A 17,512-nucleotide genomic window follows, 5' to 3' on the forward strand; every position below is an offset into this window, starting at 1 on the left:
ATCCCAATTCTACCTTGCAAACCTGGTTAGACCAGAGGATGCACAGCGGTCCAGATGGGATCTGAAAACACAGGGAATCTAGGACAGATGAACCCCTCAGGACCAACGTTGAGATTGGCGATACCGGGAGGGAAAGTGGGGGTGGTGGAAAGGGGGAACCTATCACGGGGATCTATATATAACCCCCTCTCTGGGGGATGGGCAATGGAAAAGTGGGTGAAGGGAGACACCAGGCAGTGTGAGATAAGATAAAATAATAATTTATAAGTTATTAAGGGTTCATGATGGAGGGGGAGGGTAAAAAGGAAAATGAGGAGCTGATTCCAGAAACCCAGGCAGAAGGCAAATTTTGGAAATGATGAGGTCAACGAATGTATAGGTGTGCTTTGCACAATTGATGTATGTATGAATTGTGATAAGAGTTATATGAGCCCCAATAAAATGATTTTTAAAAATAAATAAATAAAAATAAAGATGCAACCTTTAAAAAAAGAAAAGAAAACATCCCAACCCAGTGCTGCCCAAGCTCACAAGTCCAACATCAACCCATTAACCCATATGTTCAACACCAATCCACAAAGTCCTCCTCCATCTCACAAAACAGATGCAATTATGCCGACTTCAGGAGGAAAGCCGAGTCAGTGAATGTGTACGCATCTCAAAAACTGGCAGGGGTCTCCACATGGGTGCTCCAGCACCCAGGGCTGCATTGGGGTAGGTCCATGTGGCTTCTGCTCAAGGATGTCTTGCAGGAAGTGAGCCTTGCCAGCGGAAGCAGGTAACTGGCTAAGGCAGCTGCACCCTGGTCCAAACATCAAAAGCAAGAGACCTGAGAACTCAAAAGGCAAGACTCACTGAACCATTTATCCGTCCGCCCTTCAATTAATCCCACATGTGTTTATCGGCCAGGTTGGCACAATAAACTATATCAGAGTTCAATGAGGCCTGAACTGTCTCACAGAGAATCAGTCAAGCCAGGGGAAGGGGGGGCAGGGGGAGCTGGAGGAGGTAGTACACGCATTTGTGGTGAGTTTACTGTCAATACTCTGCAAAGGCGCACAAATGGAACTCAACTCCCTACTCCCCTCGATTCATAGAAACCGCTTAAGCGCTCAATGTGCCCAACTTTGAATTTCATGTAAAATGCTGGACATGCCTTTCCATCCTCTTTTTTGGCGGCTGTGGGGGATAGAGAGGAAAATCACTTGGAATTTGTATTAGTCTGGGTTGACTAGAGAAATAAATCCAGAGATACTCAAATGTATGTAAGAGAGAACTTTATATCAAAGAGCAACTGTGCATTAAGAAAATATCCCAGCCCAGTCCAGATCAAGTCCATAAGTCTGATATTACCACATATGCCGATACTAGTCCATAAATTCCTCTTTAGACTCACATGGCCATGCAATGAAGCCAAATGTGTGGAAAGTTTTGGGGATCCTGTGGAGGTGGAAGCATCTCAGTGCTGATGTGGGTTTCCACATGACTCCTCCAGCTCCAGGGCTCTGGCTCTATAAGCATAGCTCCATGTGGCTTGTCAACAGAATATCTCACAAGAAATGTGTGTATCTGGCCACCAGTGAGCTATTTATCTCCATTGTGCCTCCAAATGAGATCATCGAACTACAACCTGAGTGACAGGTTCAACTCCACTCCTTCACTCTTAATAGTCTCGAGTTGGCACCAGATTTTGTAACTACCACAGAGTCTCAAGTCGCATTTTTCCTAGCTAGCCTTAGCCAGTACAGGGCAACTGGCTAAATCAGAATCTGTGTAAGGTGGAAAACTGTCAGAGAAGGAAAACGCCCTCATTTCCAGTAGAAAATAACGGATTTGGTGATACGCGAAGAAAGGGGATGTGGGAAGGCAGATGGAAGAAGATATTTCTACATACATGTCTCTATGGGCTATAAATATATCCATGGATATAGGAGAGCATACTGGGGGCAAAGTGCTGAAAGCTTCTTAGTTAAACTCAAGCATTTTGAGGGGCTGAGTCACTGACTAGCCTTGAGAACTTAAGGAGCACCATATGGAGAGACAGCCATGTCCGTTGCCATAACAGTGGACAAGAGCAATGGTCTACGTGCCACTTGTGTTTGGTACCCGCGGGGCCTTAAAAGCCTACCAGCAGACATCTAAGCTATGGCTGTTGGTCTCTCCCCACACAAAGCAAAGAAGGGTGAAGAAAGGCAAAGACCCAAGGAAACAGTGACGCAAGGACTGGTGGCTCCAGAAGAGCCTCTCCCGACCTGCGGCCAGAACTAGACGTACTGGCTAGCCCTACCAGCCCCTCTTAGCAGGAGTGGGCGTAGAAAGCCCTACGCAGCGTGGAAAAAAGCCATAAAAGAGCATTCCAGTGATAAAAGAGCACACCCTTGCTGGTCTGATAGAAACCGATGGACCCCAAGATTGTGGCCCTTAGACACCCCCCAACCTCCGCAACCTGGGAACAGAGTGCACACCCACTGGGGATCAACTTTCCGCCTGCAAAATCACATTAGCACCTGGAAAGAACAGAGCCCTCGCACAAGCCACCACAGGAGACCAGAAATGGCAGCCTTTGCCCCCAAGCAAAGCCCCCCAATGCAGGAGGAGGCAAGAAAGGAGCGCAAATGGAAACAGTGGAAACCCTGGAAGGAAGGTAGCAGAGTTGTGTGGCATTGAGGAGACTGCACCAGTGCTGCCAGACAAAACTACAAACAAACAACAAAGCTCGCGGAATAGAAAATGAATTTGCTCTTTGAGCTTTCACCGAGACCACGGTGAAGAGTTCATGATTCTAAACATTTCGGGTTCCTTTTGTTGAAGTAGAGGTTGCACCCTGTACAAGGCAGAAAGCTTTGGAGACCTGGATTAGCAAGGAAGTCCCGTCACGTTCCGGCTCTCAGAGGTTGCCCTGTAGTATTTCTGAGTCATGAAAGGTTCAGAGTTAAAAACATAAGAAAAGAAATTGTCTGAGGCTTTGCTATCACCAATGTTAGCATTCACTGCCTCTGTAGCAACCTCACTTTCTGCAACCTCTGGGGCCATCTGTGCAAATAGCACTTGGGGGCTGGAAAGAGGTGAGCCTCGGAGTCGAAGCCCTTAAGGACAGGGCGAAGCCTTTTTCACCCCCTGGGAGCCTTGTAGGCCTGGCACAGCACTGTGCCCATGGCACAAGCTGAACTCACATGATCCAAACAGAACCGTGTCCCGTTCAACAAGGGACACAAAATCTACCCCTGGGAAAACTCATTTCTTCATTTCACCATCGCTTTTAGAATATTCTCATTCACGGTCTATGAAATAAAGGATAGGTTCTTCCCATCCCCCAAAAGAGAATCTTGCTGCACAAACATGGAAACCCTGGCTTCCTATGAGCCCTCAACTAGGCCCTTCCTGTGCGTTTGGGGGAAAGAAAAACAGACCTGTCTTTCCCAACTTACCCTCTGCTTTCTAGACTGGCTTTATTGACCACTTGAGACAGCCTTTGATGGATCCGTGCTACTTCCTGGCCAAATAACCTCAAAGTGCTGAGGGTCCCTGGAGAACTCTGGGAACAATGTCTGAGAATAAGCATTAGGGCACCTTTCCGAACCATCCACGGTAAAGGGCCACTGGTGCCCTTGCTACGTGCTTTCAAATTGTATTCGCTGACAACCTTCCAGGGTCACCATGAGTCGGAAATGACTTGATGGTACTGAGTTGGGTTTGGGGTTGGGGCCTTTTGCTTTTCTTTGTCAAGGGCAGTGCAGGGAGGGCTGTCGGCCCTGCAGGCTAAGGCTGGACTGCTAACTGCATGCTCAGCGATTCAAACCCACCAGCTCCTCGATAGGTGCCTGCGGAGGCAATCTGCTCATGGAAAGACTTAGAGCCCAAGAAACATCAGAATGGACTCAAAGATACTGGTGTGTGTGTGTGTGTGTGTGTGTGTGTGTGTGTGTGTGTGTGTGTGTTTAAAATGCCAACTAACCATGGTCACGTATCATGCTATTTACTCATTTTGCCTGTCGGATTTCTCAGATTAAACGAGGAATCCAATGGTCTAGTAGCCATGGCTCCAATTTCCCCAAGAACACAAGGAGGTAGCCCGCTACTGGGGACAAGGACAGGTAGACCCTCATGACTCACTCATCCTCATTGCCACAGATTCTATTCCACCGCATGGGTACCCCCTAGAATGGGGTACAACTGCCCCTGTGGGGTTCTGAGATTGTATTTTTATGGGAGTACAAAGCCTCATGTCTCTCCTTCTGAGCCTTCGGTGGTTTTGAACGGCCAACCTTGCAGTTAGCAGCCCAATGCATAACCCACTATGCCACCAGGGCTCCGATTAAAAACCCACAATTGGGAGAGGAGGCTTATTGGTGAGGGAAATGGTGCAAGTACAGCCCTGAGAAGCTCAAGTGTATGTCATCAGAAATACCCAGACCGTTGTCACTGTACAAAGTGCCCCATAAAAAGTAGCCTAGCATTGTCTCACAGATACTGCGCCCATGGCTACTTCCAAAGACCTGTACCGTGAGCATCATTTGTCTTGGTTTCTTGGACTATGAACATGCTGCTCCGTTATTTTATTAATTCGTGGCTCCCAGACAATGAGCTCAATCCGTCCTACAGAGTTTCTGCCTTACTTTGTAATGGTTAATGCACTCAGCTACTAGCCCAAAGGTTCAATGTTCAAGTGCATCCAGAGAAACCTCAGAAGAAAGACCTGGAGATCTGGTTTCAAAAATTCAGCCACTGGAAATGCTACAGAACACTGTTAAGCTACAAGACACCTGGGTTTACCTTGAACTGGAATGGACTCACCAACAAGCAGTTAGTTGGCCGGTGTAATATACAAAACGGATCCTGGATTAGCAATCACACTCATGTACGGGCTTCAAGTAGCATTGATTCACACAGATAATTTAACAAACTATTGATGGGGGTGAGAAATGACTCACCAAGCAGAGAGAACTCAACAGAGAAAGAACTGAGAGCCTCACTATGGGCACATTACCTAGGTGCCCCTTGAAAAGGCTTCTGACAAGCCTTTATCGCTATTTATCTCTTTATCGCTATTTATCTCTTCCACAACCCAGGTTAGTCACCTTGTCCTGGCCTGACCTAGCCAAGACAGGCAAGTCCCAGACCCCAGCCAAGAAATAAATGAGTCAAGGGGAGTCATGAGTCATATTCATTAAATACACAGAAACTACCCTTCATACACAATGCTGCCCCCACCCCACCCCACCACCTCTCTCTCCATGCTTCCTTTGTCTAAGTCTTGGAGAGTCTGTCTCCGGGAGTCACTGGCGATGCAATGTACAGAGAGACAGAGCTCTAGCCCCTGGTCATCCTTTGTTTTGTAAACACTGTGGGTTAAGTGTTGGGCTGCTTCAGTAAAAGTTGGCTGTTCAAGCCCACTAATTACTCCCCAGGAGAAAGATAGGGCTGTCTGCTTCTGTAAAGATGCACAGTCTCAGGAGCCCCAAGGAGCGATTCTACTCTGTCCTGGAGAGTTGCCACGAGTCAAAATAGACTGCACCACAGTGTTCTAGTTCTGGAAGGTAAAATTCTTTTCCTGTAGCAACATACAGAACTCCCAATAGCATAGCTGGTTATGTGTCAGGCTGCTGATAATAGGTCAGCTGATCAAAACCGTCTGGAACTCCATGGGAGACAGATGAGGCTTTCTACTTCTGTACAGAGGTCATCTCAGAAACTCCCAGGGGTGGTGCTGTCCTTTCCTGTAGCATTGCTAGGACTCAGAATTGACTCTGGCACTGAGTTTAGTTTTGGAGAAGTAGCAACATACTGATATTTTTTCACTCTCATTTGCAATAGAATGAATGGTATTTTCAGAAAAACAAAATATTTTCTTTTTTAAAACAATTTTTTTATTAATAAATCTTTTTATTTGGGCTCATACAACTCTTATCACAATCCATATATACATCAATTGAGCAAAGCACCCTTACACATTCGTTGCACTCATCATTCTTAGAATTCACCTTCCACTTGGGTCCCTGGAATCAGCTCGGTTTCCCTTTTTTTCCCCCTCCCCCTCCCTTCCCGTTGCCCACTTCCCCCTGGACAAGATATTTTCTTACCAAGTAGTCGAGCTACCAAAGATCTCAACTGCCTCAGCGTGTGTCACATCCTATTTGAACGAGAAGAAAGGAGATGAGAAGAAGGCAGATTCTGTCTCTGCGTGTGGTCAGTGTTAGCAAGACAGGTCTGCAGGACATGGGCTGGTAAAGGTTTTGTCGTCTCTTGACTATAAACACCAGGTTGATACCAAGATGAACCGAGCTGTGCTCCCCGGTTTTTAAGCACAGTTCACAGGCTGTAGACTCCTGGCCCTCTCCAAATCCTTTGCCACTAAGGTAATAAAGCAGAGGTCAAAATAAAAACTTCCTGGTGGATAGCGCCACTGATGTCACATCTTAAATGGTGGTTTGTAACAGAATCTTTAACTCAAACTAATGCGTCCGTGGGAGGAGAGCGTGGCCACCGAGACCGCCATCGGTTGAGCAAACCGAGGCTCCACAGTGGGTGATGGCATGATTGTAACACCAATGACAGGACGTGCTCATGGCACACTGATTCACATTAATGGTTGCATTTAGTCCCACTACACACCTCCTGTATCTTTAACGTTGCTAAACACATCAGTTTCTTTTGAAAAATAATTACACCCTCAAATATGATCCTACGAGTAACAATGAAACTAATTCAGGGAAGGCATACGTGCTGCAGTTAGGAGGGGAAAACAGAAAGACCGAATCCTGTTGACCGAGTTCAGAGACTGAAAATGAACACTGTTGCCGCGGTGCAAAACTTGCCCTGAAAAAAAAATTTTTTTTAACTTTCCCTGAAAAGGGAGGGTCACTAAGCAGGAGGTGGCAGCTACAGATAGAAGGTTCCTTCAGCAGAGAAGGTACCACATTAGACAAGGATGCTGGAAGACTCCAGAAATATGGAAATATATAGGCAGCAGTCGCCATGCACAGAGCCCTGGTGTGCTACAGTGGTTAAGTGCTCAGATTTGAACATAGAGGCCATTGGTTTGAACATGCCAACTACCCCAAGAGAGGAAGATGTGGCAGACACTTCCCGAAGGAAAACCGTATGTGACCGTCCCACTCTGGCCGCTAGGCCGCCAGGAGTAGTAATTGGCTTGATGCTGATGGGTTGGGAAGTCACGATGCTTACCCCTTTTTTCCATGTGACATCCTTGTTCCAATCTTAGCAAAGAGATTGGTATCTCCAGGGGTGAACACATGTGATGTTTGGGGGCTTGAATATCAGAATCTCCTTGGAAGAAAATGCTGGTAATCTACTTTGGAAAGAGCTGGTAATCTACTGCCCAACCACTGAAACCCACACAGAACATAGTTCTAGTCTGAGTTACCTGGGTTGCCGGGAGTTGGAAAAACTCAACAACTGGTCCCCTAAGAGACCACTGTGCCCCGGCTGATTCACTTGCTTCCAGGAAGCCAAGTACCTGCTCTCGTGGAGCTCCCTGTCTGCCTGGGAAGAAACCCTTGAAAGAGAGGCAGGCATTTCATGATGCAAAAACCCTGTCATAGTCCTGCCATGGTCCTGCCTGTCATGGTCCTGCCATGGTCCTGCCTTGGTCCTGCCTGCCATGGTCCTGTCATGGTCCTGCCTGCCATGGTCCTGCCTGTCATGGCCCTGCCTGTCATGGTCCTGCCTGTCATGGTCCTGCCTGTCATGGTCCTGCCATGGTCCTGCCATGGTCCTGCCTGTCATGGTCCTGCCTGTCATGGTCCTGCCTGTCACGGTCCTGCCATGGTCCTGCCTGTCATGGTCCTGCCATGCAGTTACACAGATGGTGTCTAAGGCTCAGTTTGCATCACTACAGTCAGGCGTTTGAACTTGTGAAAGTGTCGCTTTTCAGAAACCTTTCCCAGGGGCAATGCCAAATCCTTCTTTGTCTTCATAATCAATTTTATTCTGACAATATAAAATCTTCCTAACCCTTAGAATGTGCCCCGTGGCAAGTGTGTGCACCCATCTCCACAGCAGTGTGCCCTTGACGCCAGGCTGCACACGGTCTTTCCCTAATAGCTCCTTTGGCATACTCTATGCCCCCCTTTTCAATCACTGAGGAGCAGGGCGAATGGTTTGGCTACTCTTTTGCCAGCAGACCATTCATTCATCCATTCCCCAAATATGTGTAGCTCCTTACTTTTTCCCAGGCACTGTATTGGGTGCTGAGATCCCTAGGAGGAAGTAAAGACAAATATTGTCCTGTTTGCATTTCTACAAGCTTGCCCAAGTGTCAGATGGAAAAGGATGCTTTGAAAGAGTGCTGGCTGCAATGAAATGGAAAGAAACGTCTCTGACCCATGCGTGTGGCACCTCAAGGGACTGCTATGAAAGTAGAGGAGAGGCCATGTCTGCACAGGATACTCCATGAAAACGGACTCAATTCCTACAAAAGTGCAGCAACCTATCAGGCAAGAATTGAGGCCAGAAGAATAGAGCTCTCTCCACTTGATTGATCATGACCTTTCTACAAAAGGGCGTGTGTGTTTTGAGGGCCCAGCACATTTTTCTCTTCCTGTTGCTTATCTGCATCACAATCCATTAACCAAAATGATGACTCGTTTATCTCCAAGCTGCATTCCTATCCTTCAATAGCCCGTGCACAACCCACAAGAAGGTTGTAAATATGGAGACTATCACTCTCCTGAGAGCCCCCTCGGAGAGCATTACGTCATGCTGACCTCAAAATGATTGATCCTCTCCGCTCAGTCATACGGATAGAAAATCATACTTCAATAGAGCAAAGTGCATGGTACTGGCCAAAACATTTTCATACAACCATTTGTTGGGATAGCAGAAGTGGGCCTTACTGCCCAGACCAGTAGGCAGCATCTATCCCCTGTCAAAACAGTTTTCATCAGCCTGTCAAGAAAAATAGAAGACAAGTGATAAAGTGATAAAATAGCATCAAGGATGAGCTAGGGCACGGGAAGTCTCCTTCCGCCTTTGTCTACCATTGGGAGAAGCAAAAACTCACTGCCACCGAGTCAATATTCCTTCAGGGTGACCCCAACCTGTGACTCTTCAAGTGAGTATCAAGCCTTGTCTTTCTCCTGGGAGCTGGCTGGTGATCTCAGTTATTAAATTGCTCTGTTGCTAACCAAAAGGTTAGCCGTTTGAACCCACCAATCTCTCTGTGGGGAAAAGCTGGGGCAGTCTGCTTCCGTGGGAATCCCATGGGGCAAGCTCTACTCTATCTATAGGGTCACTGAATTAAAATCAATTTGATGTCAATGGGTGTTTTTCGGGGTGGGGGAGGGGGGAATCGAGGTAGCCCCCAAACCCCAAACCATAACCACTGCCATCTAGTCCCTTCCGACTCCTAGTGACCCGATCTAGGTTTTCTGAGATGTGACTCTTTACAGGAGCAGATAGCTAGACCCTGCAACATCTCTCCCCTTTAGCTCTTCCAGAGAAATAAATAAGTTCATGTCAGCAGTTCCAGTTGCCCTGGAAGGGAACCCTTTCATGTTGTTTCTGTTGAGCTTTGTTTTCTTTGTTTGTTCATGAGCCGGTGGCAGAAATGTTTGTCGCTGACATTTGGATTCTGAGCAGCTCCGAGTCTACTTCCCAGAGGACACATGAGCCCATAGAGGTCAGCAGAGAGAAGACAGGCAGCATGGAACAAAGGCAGATGTCGCTGACAGTGGCTGGGCCAGGAGGGAGGCACAGGCCAGCAGTCACCAAGGCTCTGTCAGACTCCGGGGAGGTATGGATGGCATCCTTGTTTCTGCCGCTAATGGCCTTAGTGATGTGGGAGACGTGAGAATATTAAAACAAGACAGAAAAATGAAAACTCGTTTCTAGCAGCTGCCAAACAAAATGAGATGTAAAATAGGAGAGAGGTATATTGAAATCTTCTCAAGGTTCACGTCACCAAAATGAAACTTTACCTCTCACAGATGTCAAATCCTATCCGCCCCCCCCCCAATTCCCCCCATACTTAAGTGCTCTTCCATTTCCCATCAAACTGTTGCTGGCTGTATTCCTTCTCCACCCTGTCCTGTTCTCTCCTCGCTGTCACTTTGCCTTTCTTGTGTTTTTTTTATTTTTAATCTCTTTCATTTCCCCCCATTCTTTTCTCTCCTCCCCATTATCCTGTCACAAATAGAGATGGATTCTCATTCATTAGTGATGAAATAAACCCAGGACCCACATCTCTGCTCTCCAGCAGTTGAATGTAGTTGTGAAAAAAACGCTCCCTTCGGCGCTGCGATGCTCGCACCTGCCACGTGGCGGCAGTGTGCGCGCCGGCGGGCGCCACCAGGGTGCAGGGGAGGCGGCCTGGGAGGCCAGCACAGCCCGGTCCCCGTGCCAGCGCCCGCCGGCCCCGCCGGAGCATGCCTTCCGCGTCCCGGGTGGGCACCCAGAACCCGCAGGCCTTCCCGATGAGTGCGGGCGGGGCCCATGCCGCCTCGGGCTCAGACAGGTCGCTCTTTCAGGGAAACAAAGGAATGAGTCATGCCGCCACTGGGGTGCGAAGGAGCTGGGCGACGGAGCTGGGCGATCAGGGGTCCCCTCGGTCCCCCGCGCCGGCTCGCCCAGCCTACCTCCGTGCCCCCGGGGACGGGCGCGTCCCCCGCCCCGTCCCCCGCGCCCGCAAGCCCGGGAACCCCTCCACGGGCAGCTGAGCCGGAGGGACCCTGTGGCCCTATCTAGAGCAGTGTCCAGGGCAGCGTGTGTGCCAATGGGGCGGGGGGCAGTGGGGCGCTGCGTGATGGAGTTCGCTGGCAGCTCAGGGGCGGCGGCCGTGCGACCCCCCCATCCCCCCTGCCTGAGCCGTGGCAATGTCGTGGTCTCGGCGGCAGGTGGCGGCCACGCTTCCTGCCAGCCTGCCACCTCCGTGGGACTACGCCTCTGAGCTCTGTGATTGTGTCCTGTTTATCTTAGGTCACCCCCCTGCTACACACACACACACACACACACACACACACACACACACACACATCCAGGCCTCCCACTGGGATTCTACTCCCGGTCACACACTCCAAAATCAGGTAGAAGGGGATAATAAAATCAATAGCGATCATACGTGTTTACTGAATGCTAATATACCGGTGAGTTTTGGTGGCGCTGCAGGCTAGGTATTGGGCTACTAACTGCAAAATCGTAAGGTTCAAGCAGCCAACCCCCATGGGGAGAAAGGCGTTGCCGTCAGAAACTCAATAGAGGAGGATCGCTATGAATCCCAAACTATCAAACAGCAGTAGGCTTCCTTTGGTTTGGTTTTAAACTACATGCCAAAAGCCCTTAAGTGGTGAAATGCTGAGAGACAGGACAGGCGATCTACTTCCCAAAGGTTTCAGTGTTTCAAGTCTACTGAAAACTCGAGCTTTCCATGAGTTGAAATAGACTAGATGGCAATTCAAAGCTCTGTGAAGGGGCTCCAAAACGTTAGTGGAAAAATCCCATGTTCCCTTAATTCTATGTATCCAAGAGCTTCTTGAAGCCTCTTCATACACCACGTCACGCTGAGACTAACATCTGGTGAAGGTGCCAGGGAAAGAAAGCTGAAGCTGTTTTCTAATCGCTGAAGACAAAATGGTGCATAAGCAAATGTGGTGAAGAGAGCTGATGGTGCCCGACTATCATATGAGAAGCAACGAAGTCCACATGGAAGAAGCACACCAGCCTGTGTGATCATGAGCTGTCGATGGGATCAGGAATCAGGCATCAAAGACCCAGAACAAAAAATATTGATGTGAATGAGGGGGAGGGAGGAGTAGAGATGAAAAACCCATCTGTAGACAGTTGGTCACAAAGAAGAGACAAACCAGTTAGGATGCAGTGTAGGACCAAGGACACACACAAGTTTCCTCTAGTTCTTTAATGCTTCTTCTCCCCCACTCTCATGACCCCAATGCTGTTTTACAAATCTGGTTAGACCAGAACATGTACACTGGTACACTGGCTCACAACACATGGAGTCTGGGACAGATTAACCCCTCAGGATGAATAACGAGAGTACCAATAACAGGAGAGTAAAGGGGAGGTGGGGGGAGAAAGGGAGAAGCTATCATGATGATCAACATATAATCCCCTCCCAGGGGGATGGACAACAGAAAAGTGGGTGAAGGGAGAAAATAGTTCATGAGGGAGGGAGGGTGGAGGAAGGGGGTAAATGAGCAGATACCAAGGGCTTAAGTAGAGAGGAAATGTTTTGAAAATGATGATGGCAATGTATGTACAAATGTGCTTGACACAATGGATGCATTTATGGATTGTGATAAGAGCTGTAAGAGCCCCCCAATAAAATGATTAAAAAGAAAAGATTTACAGCTTCTGAAACACTATTGAGCAGGTCTCTTCTAGAAAATAATAATAAAAAAAAAACCCTCACTGCCATCTATTCCTTGCCAATTCATAGAGACCCTGTAAGCCAAGTGTGGTAGTTACATAATCTGGTGTCAATTTGGGACTTGAGAGGATTAAGAGTGAAGGGGTGGAGTCTAGTCTGTCAATTGGGTCCTAGCCAACGAAGGAGCTGTGTGGGCATGGCTTTCTCCTGAGAATTCTGGGAACTCTGGTATTTCTCCTCCTTGGAGGCGGGATACACCTCTCTCTCTCTCTCTGCAAACTCCCTGGAAGACGATGGTCTACTGACAACACACATGGCATGACGCGGATACACCTCGTGTCCGGGGAACTACATGAACCTACCCTGATGCAACCAGACCTCTGGGAACTGGAGGAGCCACGTGGAGACCCCTGCATACAAGCCACTGAACCAAAGACTTTCTACCCACTTGTCTGTGGTCATCCTACACTCGGTGTCCTTGCAGGTGTTTCATGAATCTGAAGACATATGGGTTAATATCAGACTTATGGACTTGAGCTGGACTGGGCTGGGCTGCTTTCTTAATGTACAATTGCCCTTTATGTAAAATTCTCTCTTATACACACATGAGTGCCTATGAATGTGTTTCTCTAGTCTACCCAGACTAACGCACCAAGGGAGAACTGCCCCTGTGTGTTTCTGAGATTGTAACTCTCAGACGAGTCCAAAGTCTTGTCTTTCTCCCACGGAGCAGTTGGTGGTTTCAAACTGCTGACCTTGAGGTTCCCAGTCAGGCAGTGTGTTAGATACTAGGCATGTGCTGCTTATAGGACGGATAATATAACAATTGTAATAAAATATGGCAAAAATGGTTGATTGGAAAATTAAGTGTATCTTGGTTTCTCGATCTGTTTAAAAGTGTTAAAAATGTTATTTGCTTGTTTATTTTTGTCACACATACCCCTCCTAAGCTGGAACCGTAGGAGACCCAATGGCATAGCTTTTACTGCATTGACTGCTAACGACGAGGTCAGCATGTCCAGACCACCAGCCTCTGCGCAGGCCACAGGAAGCTGCTGTCTCAGAACCCCCTGGGGCAGTGGTACCCTGCCCCGCTGGGTTAGTATGTGTCGGTGTCAAGTCCATGGCAGTGAGTAAGATGGTAACTGGCTCTTATTGGCAGAGAAGCGACAAGCCTTATTGGGTATGTTTCATTGTTTGTTTATTTAAGTAAAGCTGGGGTAGGTCAGAAGGACCCCCAATGGCCTAGCGTTCCCGTGCTCTTCTGCTAGGAAGGGGATTCGAACCCACCGGAGATTCCATTAGCAAAAAAACCTGCCAGTCTTCTGGCAAGATTTCAGTCTAGAAAAACGCTGTGTGGCAATTCTACTCTGTCCTCTGGGACCAACCCGAGGGACAAGGGACAATCAGTAAGATGTCATGCCTATAAAGGTTCAGAAGCAGATTGGCAGGGTTTCATACATGAATAAATGCCCTGGGGATGCAGCTCATCAAGCCTCCTTTAGTAGCTCTAGCCTTAAACCTTGGCATCATCTGGTGATTCTTTTCTGAAGACAAAAACCCTAAAGCAACCTGCTGATGCTGTCAATTCTGATTTATGGAAAGTCCTTTTTATTAAAAATACAGAGTAGAACTCACCTATTTCTTGACGGTGAGCTTTACAGAAGTCGCTGGTCAGATTTTTTCTTTCATGGTGTTGTTTGATGCCCTTAAAGTACCAATGATCCTCTGATTCATTGCCTTCGCCCGGTTGTCGTCACCTGGGTACTGTTTCATGAGATGACAGCCAGTCAGACTCAGAGAGTGCAGTTCCACCCGTGGAATGACCATGAGTCAGAATTGGCTAACTACTGAGGGTGACCCCAGTGTGTGTCCCACCCTAAGTAGGGCCCCCCTCCCTCCTGATAAGGATCATAGATTATACCCCTGGAGAAGAGCTCAGAGACACCTAAGGTCAAGCCAACTCAGAGACAAATGAGTTTAGGCTGCGTCTTGACTCCAGAGCCTGCCTATCTTGTTACATACCTGCCTTCCTGTTACATGTATACTCTCAACCTTCCTAATACCACGACCCTTTCATACAGTTCCTCATGTGGGTGGTGACCCCCAACCATAACATTATTTTCATTGCTACTTCATAGTTATAATTTTGTTACTGTTATTAATTGGGCGACCCCTGTGAAAGGGTCGCTGGACCCCCCAAAGGGGTCGCGACCCGCAGCTTGAGAACCTCTGCTATAGTGCTTCCCTTTCCTATTGCGTGGACCCCATGAGCTCGTACCCTCATGTTACGTGTATGCCTCTGGTACAACCCTTCCTGTTACGTAGGTGTATACTGTGTGGCCTGCGTGCCTGAGATTTTCTAAGCTTGTGAGAACACATTACACTCTCTCTCTCTTCTAACCTGGCTCCTGAAGCCATGGCTCCTGAAGCATGGCCCTTGCATGCATTGTCTCATGTCTCTCTAATTTGCCCTTCAATTATACAACAGCACCTTGGACCCTTTCAGTTGTGGTGGTTGGTCCCCATAAGTGAGAACAAAACCACCCCAAAGACATTTTGCCTGTTTTCTGTTCAACATACGTGAAAAATTGTCCACCTCTTAAAGAAGGAGCTCTTAGGCCCCAGACCATCATTATATCAAAAGTATATTCCATGAAAGAGCAGGGGATTTGACATTGTTGGATTCAGGGAATGGAATGTGAGCTCACCTTGGGCGCACGGAAGAATTACAACAAGTTGAGATGCAAAAACAGCAAAAGGAGTTTATTTTTCTAGCTTGAGCTAGGGCTTCCCTCCCTCCACTGCCCAGCACAGTGGGGACCCAGTGTCCAAAGGGAATCAGTCCTGAGTTCTTTGTTCTCCAGGCTTTTATAGGGTTAGGGGGCAAGGGGCAATCCAGAGTTATTATTCTTTAAATTTATTGGAGAATATTTCTGGTGCCAGTCTTGTCCAGCAGTGACTGGCCAGTAGGGCTGCGTGTGTCCTCGCGATTGGTCTGCCGATGGTGGGTGATCGCCTGTTGGACACTGTGTCCCATTGGTCAGCGTGGGTCAGGCTACATCAGGCAATGGTTTACGTCTGTTCCAGGAACCTGAAACTGAACCTCAGGCCCTTTCCGAGAAACCAAAACTGAGGCCCACCTCAAGCTTTGGTTTTCCACAGCCTATTCAAGCCCTGACCCAGCTGAACTATACTTGTACCTCACAATATCCGAAGATCTGTGTTCACATTTCAAGTTAGGTGAATTTAAGTAACTAACCAAACTTGTCAGTTGTTTGCTGTCTTGTCTGTCATAATTCTCATGTCAAAGGTTCAATGTGAGAGGCACATGTGATAATCCCCATGGGAAGTATGGAATACTCACATAGATCCAGACTTTAGATCCAGAATCCACAGGAGTAAATTATTCAATCTAGAGGATCCTATCTAGGAGATAGAATATAAATAATAAAAGAGATTTTTATGAATGCTTACACTAAATGTTTATTTAGAATAAAATACATGAAATAATCCCAATAAACACTGGGAACATTGGCAATCTGGGTCACTTTAAAAATTTGGGTTTCTTAGGCTATTTACCAAAAATGATCGTATGGAAAACTGTCCTTATTGTGACCTGATTTCACTCTTAAATTGGATATCCAAAATTGGGGGGAGAAAGGCATGAAGTGAATGGCTTCCAAACTTTCATAGGTGGGGGAACATATTCACAGGATTATAAAATTAAGGTATAAGTGTTACTTAATTGCAATTATGAGGCTAAATAATTATGTACATGTGCCAAGTTGGCAAGGGGTGGATGGAGGTATTTCGTTTATTGTGCCAACCTGGCCGATAAACACATGTGGAGTTAATTGAATGGTGGAGAAGTAAATGGCTCAGTGAGTCTCACTTTTCAAGATCTCAGGTCTCTTGCTTTGTGATGGTTGCACCAGGGTGCACCTGCCTTAGCCAGTTCCCTGCTTCAGCTGGCAAAGCTCACTTCCTGCAAGACATTCCTGAGGAGAAGCCACATGGACCTACCCCGATGCAGCCTGGGTGCTGGAGCAGCCGTGTGGAGACCTCTGCCAGTGCTGAAAAGTTTGCACATTCACTGACTCGGCTTTCCTCCTGCAGTCGGCATCGATGCGTCTGTTTTGTGAAATGGAGGAGGGCTTTGTGGATTGGTGTTGGGCAAATGGATTAATGTTGGACTTGTAGGTTTGGGCAGCACTGGGTTGGGATGTTTTCTTGATGTGCACTTACCCTTTATATAAAACTCTGTCTTACACATGTGAGTTTCCGTGGACTTGTTTCTGTAATGTACCCAGACTAATACAACTCCCCATCAAGAACTGATAAGACTCCCAGTAGCTTCCAGCATTTGTAAGAGTCTGTGCAAGCTAGGGAGACTGAAGCTTATCACAGTGTGACAGTAGGAATGAAAGAGTGGTTAAAAACAGACCATTAAATAAATAAATGAATACAGTAAAGATTATGTAAGCTAGAAATTTCATTCTTAAAGAGAGAGGTATAAATATTAAAAGGGAGAAACTTAAAATGAACTCAAAAGTATGTAAAATAATCATCCCTGTGAACGCAAAGGTTTTAAGATAGAGACACAGACATAGATATAGAAATAAATGTAGATGTAAATGTGTGTTATGGATACATACAAATGCAAAAGCATGCATGTGTAAAACTATGAATGTGTATGTGTGTGTACAGTAAGGAGGGCTGAAAATAGCAACACTCATGTGGTGTAGTGGTTTACTTGATATGGCTCTTCTAGCCAATCTTTGTGACTCCTACCAAATATTTTAGTGAGATCAAGTAGATTGAACGTGTTCCTCTTTGCATAATAGGCTTAGCTAAGAGTAGATGCTGAGAGGAATATACAATTCAGTTGTGATTATAAAAACTTGGTGCTCTAAAATGGTGATTACACAGTCTTTCCATCCTACTGGGTCTAGAACGAGCCATTTCAAAAGCAGAAGCGGGGGTGGGGGTGGGGGTGGGTGTCTCACTACAGTCAAGAAAGAAGTGCCAGGAGTGGAACATGTCTTTTGAGTCCTAAGATTTGTGTGCATTGAACCTCTTGGATCCAGAGACAGAGGGTTGTGACGCCTGAGAGGAGCAGAGGAGGGGCAGCAACAAAATCAAGGAAGAGCCAGAATGCAAGACAAA

This window comes from Tenrec ecaudatus, chromosome 2, assembly GCF_050624435.1.
Source record: "Tenrec ecaudatus isolate mTenEca1 chromosome 2, mTenEca1.hap1, whole genome shotgun sequence".
NCBI lineage: Eukaryota > Metazoa > Chordata > Mammalia > Afrosoricida > Tenrecidae > Tenrec > Tenrec ecaudatus.